General features: G+C 31.9%; 1 protein-coding gene across 2 annotated transcripts in view; it reads left to right on the top strand.

Moving 5' to 3' along the window:
* The window catches only part of LOC115881952 (dopamine receptor 2-like), a 157,366-nt gene that overhangs the window by 40,721 nt on the left and 101,078 nt on the right, over positions 1-15,567 (top strand). The window lies entirely within an intron of this gene.

Raw genomic sequence — 15,567 nt, 5'->3', positions numbered from 1 at the left:
TGACTCAAAACTGACAACCATAAAATAATAAATACAAGAAGAAGTGTCAGGTCAATGTTAAATTATGGAAACAGCGTGGCTGCCTGGGAAACTAATTTTCAGATATGGCGGCTGGGACATTTGACACGACAATTTCAATTTTATGAAATTTATTTCCGTTTCCGGTTTTTAATGGCGGGCTGTTCAGGAGGTTTAAATGAGGGTTAATATACTTTTTACTCTTTCTAGTAGTAAATAATACAACAAAATTACTCAAAAATATTTATTTGGAATTTAGAACAATGTAAATATGCAAATCAACACAATTAAAGAGCTATAAACACATAAACTACTGTATCAATATCAAAATATTTAAATAACATCAGAGATGCTGTGTTAGAGTGAATTAGTAAAGTAACAGTGCACTGACTTACAGAAACTTGAAGATAAATAAATGTTTTCACAGCTTCACGTGCGTAAAACTAAATAAGTGAAAGTAGGAAGAAGACAACAGGAACCCATGTAAAACCTGGAATCAAAAAAAAATGTAAAAAAAAACATAAATATAGGTACATAAGACTTTTGTGAATTAAATCAAACAGGACTTGAATGAAAATAAAATGAATAAAAAATATGATACATATACATCTAATACCTCATTTGTATTTTATAAATAATCTACATTCATAGATTTATTGCATTATTGCTATGAAAATACATAATAGGTACCTATGTGATATGTAATTAAGCATTTCTGTTCATCTTGTAGATAATGAATGTAAGCTAATAATAGTTTAATTATCATAATTTACCTTGTATAACTTGCTTTCAATTGCTCAAAATCACCGATCAGTCTTTAAAGTAGAGATACGGAAAAATCCTTGGCAAAGAATATCCCAAGATCCTTGGGTCTAAAGCTAAAAATATATAAAAACAGTTAATATATTACCTATTTTTACATATAATATGGCCCATACCTACTACACGCAAAAACGTCGATTTCATCATTTTCTTCATATAATTAATATCATATATACTTTATTAAAGTGTTAACAAGGAGCTTTATATCAAAAAACATCTTTGTAATTATAAATTTCAGCCGAAATATCATAAAAACAAACTTCCAATCAAATCTAAACGGCAAAAATTAAAATGGCGCCCGACCTTGCCAGAGGCCTCGGGAATTGACACATTGCTGACACACAGACAAAAGGAGAGGACGCCGACGTGCATAAAAATGTTCCGTAACAGAAATTGACAGAAATCATATAGAAATATTCAGATTTTTGTCTAGGACAGTCTAGAAGGCCATGCTTTCTGCCTGGGTAGGACCAAGGGTAGGACCCATGGTACAAAGAATACAAGGTATGATCGATAGCGGCTCCAATTTCGTTCAGTTCGCGCATACCACCTGTGACGTCACTAGGAAAATGAGGAATAAATAAAAAATAAAGAAAGTTGACAGGAGATCTGCATTTTTTGGGGTTATGGTTAAGAATTGTTTATTTTTAAGACTTTTTAGTTCGTATAATTTAATAATTACTAAAACCAGCAGTTCCAAAAAAATATATTTAAAAATAATAATCATCTATTAACATGGATTTGGACTTTGGACCATAATAGGTAAGAATACTAAATTTATTTCTATATTCGGTACCTATAAAATTGTTTATTAGGTTTTTAATTTGCGATGTTTATGGTAAATAATTTTCATGTTCATTGCCTCTGATTTCACATGAGGACAGAGATGAGGATATATATGGAAAAGTAACCACAAGAGGAATTGTTACATCATTTAAAAAATGTTGGGAATTTTATTGTTTCCCATCGAAAAGTAGAAAATGCCAATGCAGATGAATGTATTGTAATTGTGATAGAAGTAATTCCAAGGGTGAAGTTTATTATAATTAGTGGAAGTAATTCCAAGGGTCAAGTTTATTATAATTAGTAACCTGTGCTTCTTTTTATATTTAGATGTTTCAGGTTTTGAGAATAAATCGGTTGAACGAAACCCAAAATTTAGAGGAAGAATATGCCCATCAAGGATTATATAGCTCAAATTTCCTTTAATGGTAGGCAATTATTCAATGCAAATTAACTTTTTAAGTGACTGAAATATTAAATAGTTTACAATATGGTATGTCATTAAAAATATATTACTTTTAGGTACAATTAGGGCCCGATACATTTCAAAAAGTAGAATATTATTTTATATTAAATGAGGTATTGTACCAATAATCAATTTATATTAATACCGGATATTAAAAAATAACAGAATAAATAGTTCTTTTTTTTTATACTACAAAAATAAACTATAGAATACAACAGTATTTAAAAAAATAAATAAAAAGTTATGTCCCAGCCGAGATTCGAACTCCGGTCTCTCGCTTCCTAGCCCGACTCCTTACGCACTGCTCCACAGTAACTTGTTTAGCGATAATTCAATGACGGTATATAAACAAAAAAACAGGTTTATAACAATATCTTGACGATTTGAACTGGCGCGCGGAGCGTGCTGACCAATAGCGCCTGTTATCACCTGTGACGTAGCGACCAACCTGCGCAATATCATACCTTGTATTCTTTGTACCATGGGTAGGACCGCGCCAGAACTGTTTCTAATTTTCCGGTTTACTGTCACCCCCCTGCTGACAACTAAAGAAACGGATTTATTTATTTGCCAAATTACATAGAAACCAATGCCAACTCAGCACAATATTTTTTCTACTCGTAATAAATTCCTGGAAATAATAATTTCTGAATATTTTTTAAAACGTAACTCGCTATGGAAAAAATATTGTTTTATACACGACGATAAAATTGCATTATCCCGAAATTAATTCACTCCATTTCATCGCTCGTGAATTAATCTTTTCGATCGATAAAATACTTAATAAAATAGTATTTTATCGTCTTGTATAAAAAATAACTCTTACTCCACTAACTGGACTAAGACCGTTCTGTTTCCCAATTCTGTAGACTAGAGGTAAAGAATCGCGCGCGTAAGTCCAAAAATCAAAGATAACAAAAATTCTATCATCTCATTTTACTCAACTGAAATGTCACTACAATTCTGTATTACAAAAAAATTATAAAATTGATTTTAAAATTAGGTCAAATTCCTTCTGACCGTATCAAAGAAGGGTCCTTAAAAATTAAGCGACCCAGTTGATTAGATAAAAAGGGGGCCAGCGTTAAAAAGGGGGCCAAGGGTGGATTATAAAACGCGGAGGGTTAGGGCTCTAAGGCTCCAGAATCGTGCAAAATGGACGGTAATGTTAGGCGGCGCCGTAAAACCAAATTGAGGATGGGATCAAGACGGGATTAAAGACTTGTTTTTGGTCGCGACTTTGCGCCATACTCTCTGATAGCCGCGCCGTTGCCGGTGATTACTCGGAGATTAGATTGTTTCAACCGCGCTTAAAGATTATTATCAGGGGAATAAGTGGTTAAAAATTTAACTGGCATTACTTTAGAGCAGCTCTGAAGAAAAGCATTCTTATTTGATTTATATTAGGTTTGTTTCAACACAGAATTTTGTTTGTTCTAGAACAGTAATTGGGTTTGTCAGCATCGGATTTCTGTGCATGTGTCCACTTGGATAGTTTTGTTTTGACTGATACGAAAATTACGTGTGGGCTGGAACGGTTTTTGAACTGAATTTAGAATCAAATTCAAAATCTATTGTACAGGGTGGCTCGAATTCGACGCTCATCATAGGGATTTCGGAAACCGTAAGAGATACAGAATCGGTTAAATGGATGCTCAATAAAATGCCGTATTGCATTTTTATTTTTTTTGCATAAAATATTCTGGTGATGGAATTTTCTGTACGAAACGTCGGCAAATATCAAAGTGACTATATATAGTGTTTTAAGAGTGATGAAAGGATTTAATTAAATTGAAAAAAAATCAGGTCCGTATTTAGAGTCAATATTTAATCCCACAGAGTATAGAGCAGGAAAAGTGGCCATGAAAATGTGTTTCCCATTTTAAGTTATCTTAACAAATAAAGCCAGGAAACAATAGAAAACGGAAGTATTCGGAATTTTTCAAAATACAATACGGCATTTTATTGAGCATCAACTTTGCCTCCATTTAACCGAACCTGTATCTCTTACGGTTTCCAAAATCCCAATTGTACAGAGTGAGTCAACGATAAAGTAAAGTCCATTGTATCATTTGTTTCAAGGTTTACAAAAAATATATTTTAAAATTATTATAAAGTATACAAGGTGTTTAAAAAAAGTGTAGCGGAAATAACATATGTTTTTTTAATGCAAAACCCTATTTTTTATTTTATTTATAGATTCTGCGTAAAATTCCATAACTTTTCTATATATAATCTTATATACCTAAAATTAATGGTTTTTGTAATATTTAAATTTGTTTAAACAAATATTAAATTGCAAAATTGTGGTAAAAAATTGTCAGTGGTGCCATTATTTCTGAAGTTGGAATACCAAAATTTGGTAGGAGAGTTTTATAGAGACGAAAAAAAGATGTTTGTAAAGATATTTTAGTTAAACGATACAGGATGTAAACAAATTTATGAATTTCAACTGCTTAAAATTAAAAAATCTCAATTTTTTTAAACGGTACACCCTATATATTATTATTTTTTCTGATAGATTTTACAAAACTCTTCAACTTTTATTAAAAGACATAATGTTATATTAGCCACACTTTTTTGAAGCACCCTGTACACTCTATAATATTTTTAAAATGTGTACCTTAACATTCCCTATAACTTTTATATTTAACATTTTTTTGTACACCTCGGAACAAATGAGATAATGGACTTTACTCCATCGTTGACTCACCCTATACTACGATATTTAATAAATTTATTGGAGCAGACCTGGCCAATCGAATTTCAATAATAATCGTATAGAGTCGGCGGCGGCGATTATTTTCCGACGGTCATTTGTTTCCAGAGCTGCCTTTTCCAAAACGGAAATAAAATTTCACCCCCCCCCCCCTCACCCCCTGAAATTCGAACGTTCAATTGGAAAATTCGTTTTACAAAAGGCTCGCTTAATTCACGTAATTATCAGGCATTTATGTCGGAATAATTATATTAATAAATCTATAGCGCTAAATGTAATTTGGCATAAAAGAGACTGGAAAAAATATTTAACAAAACGAAAGAATTTTTTATTATTATTTTTAATGTTTTTTCAGTAACAACTCATGTGCTAGAGAGCCTAAAAAGAGCTGTATGTACAGAAAAAATTCCATAGCAAAAAAGTTACAACGATTTGTTAAAAACGCACATTTTTGAAAAACCCCGTAATTCGTAAACGGTAACATACTGTTTGACCAGCGGATTTGAAGCTACGGAAGGAATGCGAGAAAAAAAAATCGATATTGCCACGTTTATCTATAAAATTGCAAAATTGCCAGACATGAACTATAAATTTAATATATTTTTATTATATATAATGTGTTTAGCATATATTCTGACGTATATTACTAAGGAACTTTAACGTAGTTCATATTGTTTGATATGTTTTATTTAATAACTTATTTCTTTCATTCTGTATAATCTGCTTATTATGAAAGTTGAAGATTTTTCAACGATATCATTGGCAAACCGGCATCGCCGCGCATGGTCGCCTATTCATCGAACATGATTGGCGAGAGTACGTCACAGGATTTGTTACCACGCGGTTGCCATGGCTTTTACGCCTTTCCTATTCGCTTGCTTTATCCCCAACTTCACGGTCTCTTCTGAAAAGAGTAGGAATATTGAATACTATTGAAATATCCAGTGGCGATGTCATTTTTTTGATCATTATTACTTTATTTCATTATTTTATACCGGTTATCCTTTAATTTTAACTTTATTCCTATATTTTTCATATATTTGATAGTTAAGTTGTGTTTTATTGTTTTGTTATCTTGTTATAATGTTCTTCGTTCGTAGTTTTTAATTATTAATATCAAGTTTGATCGTATATTTGTGTTTTAAAATGAATAAATTTGTTAAGGGTAAGACACTACATAGTCAGACAAAAGAAATAATAGCTAATTTATATAGGTAAGTTAATAATAACGTGGATGAAATCTCATTTGGTTTATTTCCTTGTGTTCATAATAGGGTTTGCGATGAAGAAGCTACAGAGAGTTCGCTTAAGTTGCCGCTTAAACGTAAACGTGAGCGGATATTTCTTTATACCGGAGTTAGCATATCGGCTATAAAAAAAATTCACACAGAATATAAAAAAAGGCTGAAAACTAACCCCGATAAAATGATATCCAGCTTAGGAAAGAAACGACCACGTGAGACTGCTGTCGAAAAGCTCGACGACTTTTTCGAAGTGGTCAGGAATTTGATAAATATATTTTATCTCGAATTCAAACTCGTCCCCACAATTAGAAAGGTTTTGCAAAAATTGCAGGAAAAATCGAATTTTCCATTTGCAGGGAAACGCTTAGGGGGTTATTAAAATCAAATGATTTTTTTTTGGCGTAAATGTCAAAATAACAGATAAATATTAATGGAGCGGCCCATTATATTGCAGAGAAAGATATAAATATATACGCGAAATTCGAGAATATAGCCAAGTATTATCTATTTGGATGAAACATATGGGTAGACAATGACCTAACCTTTAAAAACTGCTGGCGGAGCGATACCATATCTGGTGTAATAGGCAATATTGGATCTACTGGTGAGTAAAATTATGTTTTGTTTGCGCTTCCAAAGTTAACTATTTTCAAGATTTTTTTTGCTGGAAATAGTTATATATCTAAAATTATGTATTATAGAAAAAAATACAGTTTGTACAGATATATAAATAAATATACCTCAAGACTCAGTCTTGATCATCTGCTGATGGCAGACATGGTTAGCGAAACGTGGGTCCAATGTAAAATTAAAAGTGTTTTGGTGTATTGTACTGATTTAGTGTTTTATTTTGCTGTGTAACACCAAAGGTTCCAACCCCCAGCTCTAATTATTTCTTCTATTATATTAACAACACAATAATAAAATGATTCAAAATATTTAAGGGAGCTTTAATAAAAGCTTTTAGTGTTTATCTGCTAACTCAACAGTAACGATTCAAACAGCATTAAGTTTTTTGAAAAAAATTATTAATCTGAGTATTATATTTATGATACACATTACTTTCATATAACACCGTACGCCCATGCCTATTTTATGAATGAAATTGGGCGTGTTTTGTTTACAACTGCGTTCCCCTGCCGATACCCCGTAGCTACAGATCCGTTGGTCACACTATATATCGATGTGCGGCTTTCACCATCAAGTTTTTGATAAAAATTGAGCTCCGGACACCGATATTAGTTTTCTTCTATCTCTTATAGAAGAGAGTATTTCCCTTTAAAAGCGTCCAATTTGACCCACCCTGTTACAGTAAAACCAAATTAACAAATAATAAAAAAGAGAAGCAATCCAACTAACGGCAATGATCGCCTCGAGCTCAACAAAACAAAGGAAGCGATTGAAAATTTATTGTAGGTTGCGGAACATACATACACAGACGTAGATGGGGTACAGTAAAGGGAATATAAACTAGTCGGGAATATTCCACCCTCGGATGCGGGGATTACCCTAAATGGCTATTAAAATGGCGGCAAAAGTCGTCAGGATTAGACGGTTAGACTTAATGGTTCGAATGTAAACAAATAGAATTACAATTACGGAGAATATACGGTGTGGCGCGTCTAGAAAAATTACATTCAAGATATTCATTCGTTCAAATCTTTTTTTATTGAGAGACTTTGGTCATACATGACATTGATTATACAATCATGCAATACATTGTAGCATTAGAAGTTATAAAAAAATGATGGAATGTTTTTATATAAGAATTTTCTTTTAGAAAAAATATTAAAACAACTAATACTATGCGACGGAGCTGTTCGCCGGTGAGCAATGGGTCGTAAGCTAGTGAAAATTAAATTGTGATAATTACGTCTTTATAATATACTGGGCGCCACTCAGTTTTCCATTTACTTTCTAAAACTTCTAAGTTGAGAACTGAGAAATCAACTCAGAATATAGGTATTATTTATTTTAGGAATTACACAAATGAAACGCTGAGATAAACTAACAACTAAGTATAATTAATAATTAAATGTTAATTAGAATAAAATAAGACTATGAATAATTTGACGTTTGAAAATGTTTGTGGTAAATAGTATGTATTAAAATAGATCACTCAAGATGGTAGTTAAATCTGCACGCTTCTGAATATTAATATTTTATTAATTATTCCGCAAAAAGTCTGGCGATCTTGGTACCAAAATATAAGGACTCTTTATATTAAAAAAAACCGTACTATGTAGATATCAGAAATATGCATAACATGAATAAAATATTTCAAGTGACTCTAAAGTAATAAAATATCTAATATGCCTGAAGGGCTTAAAGCATTAAAGTGAACTTAAATTATATAATAAGAAATGATCTGGCCTTTTATATCCGTTCTGGTCACAAGCTGGTTGTGGTGAACTGCTGGAACTGGATCGTTATTATAACGTCTCCACACAGACAGGATCGGAAAATGCTGTATATTCAGGAGATTCTTCCGTTATTCAACGTGTATATTGTAGGGACAAACGTGGCCCAAATGTCAGATACAATAAACAAAATGGCACCAGAAATGCGACCATAAAATAAAACCCTGTACAAATAGAAAAAAGGTATTAGGAAACGTTATGTAAAAAATAAAAGTCTTACCTCCGCTCAGAGGGTTTTCCCACACAAATTTCAAAAATGCCAAAAAAACGCCGATAATTCTATCGGGTTCAGCTTCAACCACCAATATAGCGATAAAGGTAGGCACGAGGTATATACCTATACCGTCAGAAATAAAGTGACGAACAACTTCGACCGGACTGAAATAACTATCCAGAAATAAACTTGTAAAAAAATAAAAGATAATAACAATACTTAGAATGCCATCTCGGTGCGAGGACTCAAACTTGAATTGTTTAAATAAAATAATTCTGTACATTTATTTAAATTGTGTGAATTTTAAATAAAATGCTACAACATCATCGTCTTCATCATTGCCATTTTTCGCTGACAAGTATTTGACAAGCGTCAGAAGATAGTTACGCAAGAAATATCTTTTTTTTAGCTTTTCGACGTTGCCTCTTTACTTTTTGTGTGTCGTTGTTAACTAAGTTTACAATTCTTCTCCATTGTTCTGCAGTTTTTGCGTTTAAGCATTCTTCAAGTTTTTATAGAACTATAATTAAAAAAGCAGATGGAAGGACATATGGTGAATACAAATACAGATATTTTTCTTATGCGATTTTATAATTTATTATACGCATTACAGAGATGATTTGTTTTAAAAATAAATGTAATAACAGCCACTACCCATACCCAACAAGAGACCGAAGAAAAATGTTAACAGCAAGCGTTTTTTTCTCTTCTTTCCATAATGGATACATGTTTTTTATGTTTTAATTGTGTTATAATAACTAAATAAAAATGTTTTAATTATTTTCACCAGAAGTTTTGATTTGCGTTGTTCACAGGTGACTAGTTCGAAATTTCTACACAGATAGCGCTAAATCGAAACATTTTGGAAACAAAAAGCTTTCCATTAATTGTCGATTCATTTTCGAAACACGAGTCAAATCTCACACCTTTTGTTCCAGAGATATTTTGTGTTAAATTTTTCGAAAAACAGAAAAAAATATTTCTTTTGTAGATTTTCTCAAATAACTCGAAATCTGTTAGAGATATCGGAAAACGGTTTTCGACAGTCAATTCTACATAAAATGAACTATCTGTGGGCATATTTTAGTTGCGATCTGAGAGATTTCCGTTTTTGACAAAATCGACAGGGAGGTGCCGAGGAATTTTTTCGAAAAATTTTGGAAAATCGATTTTGCTTATTTCCTAATATGTTGTAGCCCTGAATGTGTACTTTACAAAAACGGTATCGTTTTTGAGATTCACACCTTTTGTTCCAGAGATATTTGTTGTTAAATGTTTCGAAAAACAGAAAAAAATATTTCTTTTGTAGATTGATCTCTTTTCAAACACAAATATGTTATAATGTAGATGATTTGTGTCCGACTCCATGTCAATTTTATAATATAATGAATTAATATTCCGCCATGTTGGCTAGTGATAGCGTTTTTAACTAAAAATATATATTTTTATCGGCTGTTGAGCTTTTAAACTCATAAGAACGTGTTCTACTTACAATAATTTATATATTTTTATTTTCAGAACCATGATATAATATCATGACCAAACAAAAAAATTTTGTAGCAACAAATAATGATTATTGAAGAGGTCTTAAAAATAAGAAAGTACATTATTAAGTAATTTTACCAGACATTTTCTGTGCGAGAAAACCTAAAAACGAAGATTTTAAGACAAAGAATTATGGCTGAGATCGACATTGGTGATGGTTGTTTTCATTTTAAAAGCCACACACAGACATAGACTATTTTAGTTTGGTATTTTGTTTCTGCACGTTTAGAAACTGTGGCTGCTGAAAACGGGAACATCTTGAACACAAATTGCAAAAAATGCCTCGAAACATTTCCTCAAAATGTTTTGATTAAGGCTTGATTATGGCGTGCAGAGCTTCAGCATTTGCCATAAAATAGCGAGCAATTTGTTACAAAACCATATAAGTTATACAGGGTGTCCCAGAAATGAGTGCAGATATTTTAAGGGGTGGTAGATCTGGTCAAAATAAACATATTTTCTCTTTACCATTTTTAAAATAAATTGAAAATAACCGAGTTATTTAACTTTGAAAATTTAAGAAAATAATCGCAACATTTTGAGAACCGCCGGCAGATATCGCCAACTACATCCAATTACCCGGATCAAGCCCGGATTTCAGTTAATTCGACGCACTGTGTTGCCATAGGGACAAGAAAGTATATGTTAAAAGTAAGTCATAAAATCACAACACCTGAGGAGTTTGCAGAGATGCATTACATTTTTAAGATTGTGATATTATTACATAAAATAAATTAAAAGTTAAATGTTTAATAATGTGTTAAAAAATGTGTTAAAAAAGTTACTCAAATTAAAAAACTTACCCAACATTAATACCAAAGATACTTATGACAGATCGATGTAACTGTGACAGTTCTCTTTTTCGATATACACTTAACTAAAATACACTTCACTGTGCTGCTTTACTTGTACATGCTATTATAATAACTACTAAAATAACAGTCCCCGTTTTTAACACATTATTTTCATATAGGCGTCATCACAATTTGAACCACTGATTTACAAAACACCTTGAAAAGCACACATTACTTTGAATACCTTTCTGAATGAATAAATGTTGAGAATTATTGTCTCTTACCGCCACTTTCCGAACTACTTTCAATCTAAGAAAATACATGTTTCACTCAACAATTTTAAATACGTATTTTGTTTTTTCGCTATTTTTTCTATTGTATTTGTATTTCAACAATTCCATGGACAGCCCAACCGTCGCGTCGGCCGTCGGCCAAGAGAGCGGCGCATCACTGGTAACTGCTCCTTTGTCGCGCCGCCGTGCCGAGCTTGCGTCATGCGAGGTTGCCGTAGTTTCAACAATTTCAAATTCAAGACACTCGAAGCAATCAAATTCTTATTAAATTTTAAAAATAAAACAGAAAAACATGAAAGGAAACAAACAAAACACAAATGAATTGGTTATTGATAAGGTCACAAAAAAGAAATTTCTAAAATGTTTTTCGTAATTCAGAATTCCATACATCGAAAACAGCCCGACGAATAACCAATTCATTTGTGTTTTGTTTATTTCCTTTCATGTTTCTCTGTTTTATTTTTAAAATTTAATACGAATTTGATTGCTTCGAATGTCTTGAATTTGAAATTGTTGTAACTACGGCAACGTTGTTTATCATCGTCGTCTGACGCAAGCCCGCCACGACGGCGCGGCGACCGGCGACTCAAAGGACCAGTTCACACGCGGCAGTTCTTGGTTGACGGTTAGGCTGTCGATGGAATTGAAAAATTTTAAATTTTCAACATTTTTTTTTTCGCAAAAAAAACCTCATAGGCGTGTTTCTGGGATTGAACTATATTAACAGTTAAAATATTTGCACTTATTTCTGGGACACCCTGTATTTCACTGTAATAACAAAACTTCAAGCTATTTCCGTATTGTAACGGAATTTTAAATTATGTCTTTATTTTCGAGAAAATTTAGTACAAACATAAGGAATATTTTGTTGGTGTTTGACCATCAAAATCTTAAAAATAAAAAAGTTGTCTAAAAATGTGCTACAATACGGATTTAGTATAATCCTTTATCTTTAATTTCCTTCTTCATGTGTGTAAAAGTTCCTAGCCAGTTTTACATAAAACGTTTATTTAAGCTACTTTTTCGGACTAGGTGAAATGGACTTTTAAAGTTTTCCATCTACTGTTCACCATAGACAAAAAGTGGAGATAAATGTCTTTTTTAGTTTCTATAAATTATTTTTCTGCCATAGTACTACATATTTAAAAGTATAGAATTTATTGAGCAAATACATAAAACTCCTCTCAATCTCATCCTCAAGTATCTAGAGTCTTTAAAGAAAGCGAGTGTATCAATTAAAACTGAAAAACTACTTGAGCAGTCTTAACAGCCGCGCGAGAAAATTAAGATCCGTCGTCGTCGGCTTTTCTTTGTTTTTGATTGGCTTTTGTTTCTCTTTCCGAAGCCGCCGTTGTTTCCGCGGCATTAAGAGACGTTGTTGCCGCTCGGGTGGAGTCGTTAAGCAAGCGGAAAACATTTGGATCGCCTTCTGACAATAATAAAGCGCCAGAAATATATCCGCTTGATAAATGGAAGTATCGATCCTACTGTCAGACAATGGCACTAATACAAATTAATAAAGTGCCTATCAGAGACTGTTGAATTATGACAAACATGATGTATTTAAAGATAAAATAATTTAATTTAATAATTAGTTGAAATATTTTGATATTTTTTATAATGCTTAGGCGCGGTCTCTTCAGTTATAAATAAATAACTTTTATCTAACAAATAACCATCTTAAAGATAAACAATCTAGAGCCTGATATCTATAGGATATAACCATTTGGGTATTTTCATACAAAATAATCCAATAGATAACAATTTGGAGGACGGCCGCCTACGGACCGGTAGACACTCGGTAGAGAAAGTGTTGCCAATATAAGATATCTGAAATTGAGATGGTTATATATGAAAAGTCGATACAACAGACCAGACCATTTCGTTAGAAACTGGGAATTTCAAATCGTTAAATTAAAAAGTGAGGTTATTGTTCAGTTGTCAAAAGATCGTCAAAATGAAAATATACTTGTGTGTTCAACTCCAACTAGTCCTATTATAGTATAGGCTATTTAAATTTACCTTTATGGAAAAAGGGAAAGATAATTCAATTTCAGCAGTGGTGGTGGTGCAATAGATCTATTGATGGAATGCGATTTATAAGAAATTAAAACAAGAAAAAATAATCTGTAAGTAATTTATAGTTTAATTACATGATATTACTGTTATATTTATTATATTAACATTTTAGTACAATTGATAATAGAAAATATGGAAGAAGCTGGTGAAGTGCAAGCAGAGATTTATAAACCAATCCTAAAACCACCATCTGGTAAGTTATTAATATTGAAAATTAAAAATAGCATAAGACTGTTAGTAATAACAAATATGTTGTTCTAGGGCTTCTCATAGTAAAGAAATAGGTAGGATAGCATCAATGATAGTAATTAAGGTAAGTTTTTATTTTATAAAATAGATAAATGCACTTATACTTTTGTCTTAATAATAATAAATGAATAGTACCTATAATAATTGTTACATTTACACATTATATGTACAAATTTAAGAACTCAAAGTGATGGAACTTCAAAAAAAAAAGAAAAAATAAAGGAAAAATCTTGCCTAAACAAAGTTGAACTAACTGGAATTCAAAGGACCACAATCCAGATGTTTTAGCAAGGTTTAGCTAGAGAGTTACTTAAAACAGCATGGAGAAGAGATGTACCGTATGATCGAAAAAAACGGCGTCAGCAATGGCTATGAAATAAAGATTGCTGTCATTTCATATGTAAATCTATATGGGAAATATCATCGATCATCATTTCCCAGCCAACTGGACGCCGTTTTTTTTCGATCATACAGTATAAGGTACATAGTGCAAGAAATTAAACTAAAATTGTAACACAAAAGAAATAAAAGCAAATGTGAGTTGAATAACAGGTTTTATAAGGTTCCTTTTATAATATTAATGAATTAAGATACCTATGCGAATTAAAAATGAAATAAATAGTTTGATTTAAAAAGTTTTATTTATTTTTTACCTACTTTAGAGCTTTATTAAAAACTAGTTGAAGCCTGGCGCATCCGCCACGAGATCAGGAAAAGAAATACTTTTTATTTTTTTTAATTAAATGAAAAACAAAAAATCCGGCGACAGTTTTTAGAAGAGCCATTTAGCTATCTTTTAGTAAAAAAAGCAACTTTCTAGAGCAAGTCGTTACTTCAGTAGAGACGACACAGATAAACATTAGCATTTTATATAATATGTAGTAATGGTTTATAATTGAAAGGATTTAAATAAAATAATTTATAAATTACTGTTTTATCACTATTATCTTAACTTAATGCATTCTCTTCGTTCTGATGCTCTAACAGAACAGAGACTCTAGCAACAATAGTTTTTTGCACCATTTCAATGTGTTTATTGGTGTTTATACCCTATCCCTATACGTTCTAAAATGATTATAGCCTACATACTCAGAATAAGTAAGTCTTTTCCAAATAATCTAAAATCGAATTTATTGGAATAAACGAAATCTTCAATAATAACAATGTCTTGGTTATGTTAAGCAATTTTGTCAAATATCAAATAAAATCAATATCTCCGCATGCCTTTGCTCATGCGTCAAATTTTTATCCGACAAATAAAGCACTATTTGGTAGTTCGGGCGCCAGATGGAATATCTGGGAGATAAGTTTAATTTATCTAATAGATACTGTTATCTATAGGTGAAGATACGCGTTTTTCTGCTATCCGTCAAATAAAATATATCTGGCAGATTATAACACGCTATCCGTACCTGAAAACACCGGGGGTAAGGAACAAAACAATAACGATAAAAGACTTAAAGAACTATTTACAAACTATTTTTAACTATTTAAGGAACTTATTTTGAATTTAGCGCGGCAACTATACGCGTCTATTTGTTTCTGTCCCTTTTTTGCACAGGCCTTGGGTTAGTCCATTAGATCATTAGGTGTATAGAGAAGGTTTAGAATGTTCTCGTATGTACGCCTCCATTACAGTGGAACTCAAATGTTCTCGAACATTCGATGAATCATTACGGTGTCTATTCTTTAATGCGATATTAAGGTCATATGGGGGCGGGACATATTAGTTAGGTTAGGCCGAGTCCACACGGGTCCACAACAGTATGTACTAAGATATATTTCAGGAAAAAATTTTAACTTCTACAGGGTGGCTCAAAAATGTGTCAGTGGTTGGGATGATTTTTTTAAAAGGAACACCTTGTATATTATTGCATTTTCGGCTTTCTTTCAGATCAATTTTACACAATCCTAAGATATG

Source organism: Sitophilus oryzae, unplaced genomic scaffold, assembly GCF_002938485.1.
Source record: "Sitophilus oryzae breed Bouriz unplaced genomic scaffold, Soryzae_2.0 scaffold_1745_pilon_pilon, whole genome shotgun sequence".
In the NCBI taxonomy this organism is placed as follows: domain Eukaryota; kingdom Metazoa; phylum Arthropoda; class Insecta; order Coleoptera; family Curculionidae; genus Sitophilus; species Sitophilus oryzae.
The sequence above is the reverse complement of the archived record's forward strand: the minus strand, read 5'-3'. Positions and strand labels throughout refer to the sequence as shown.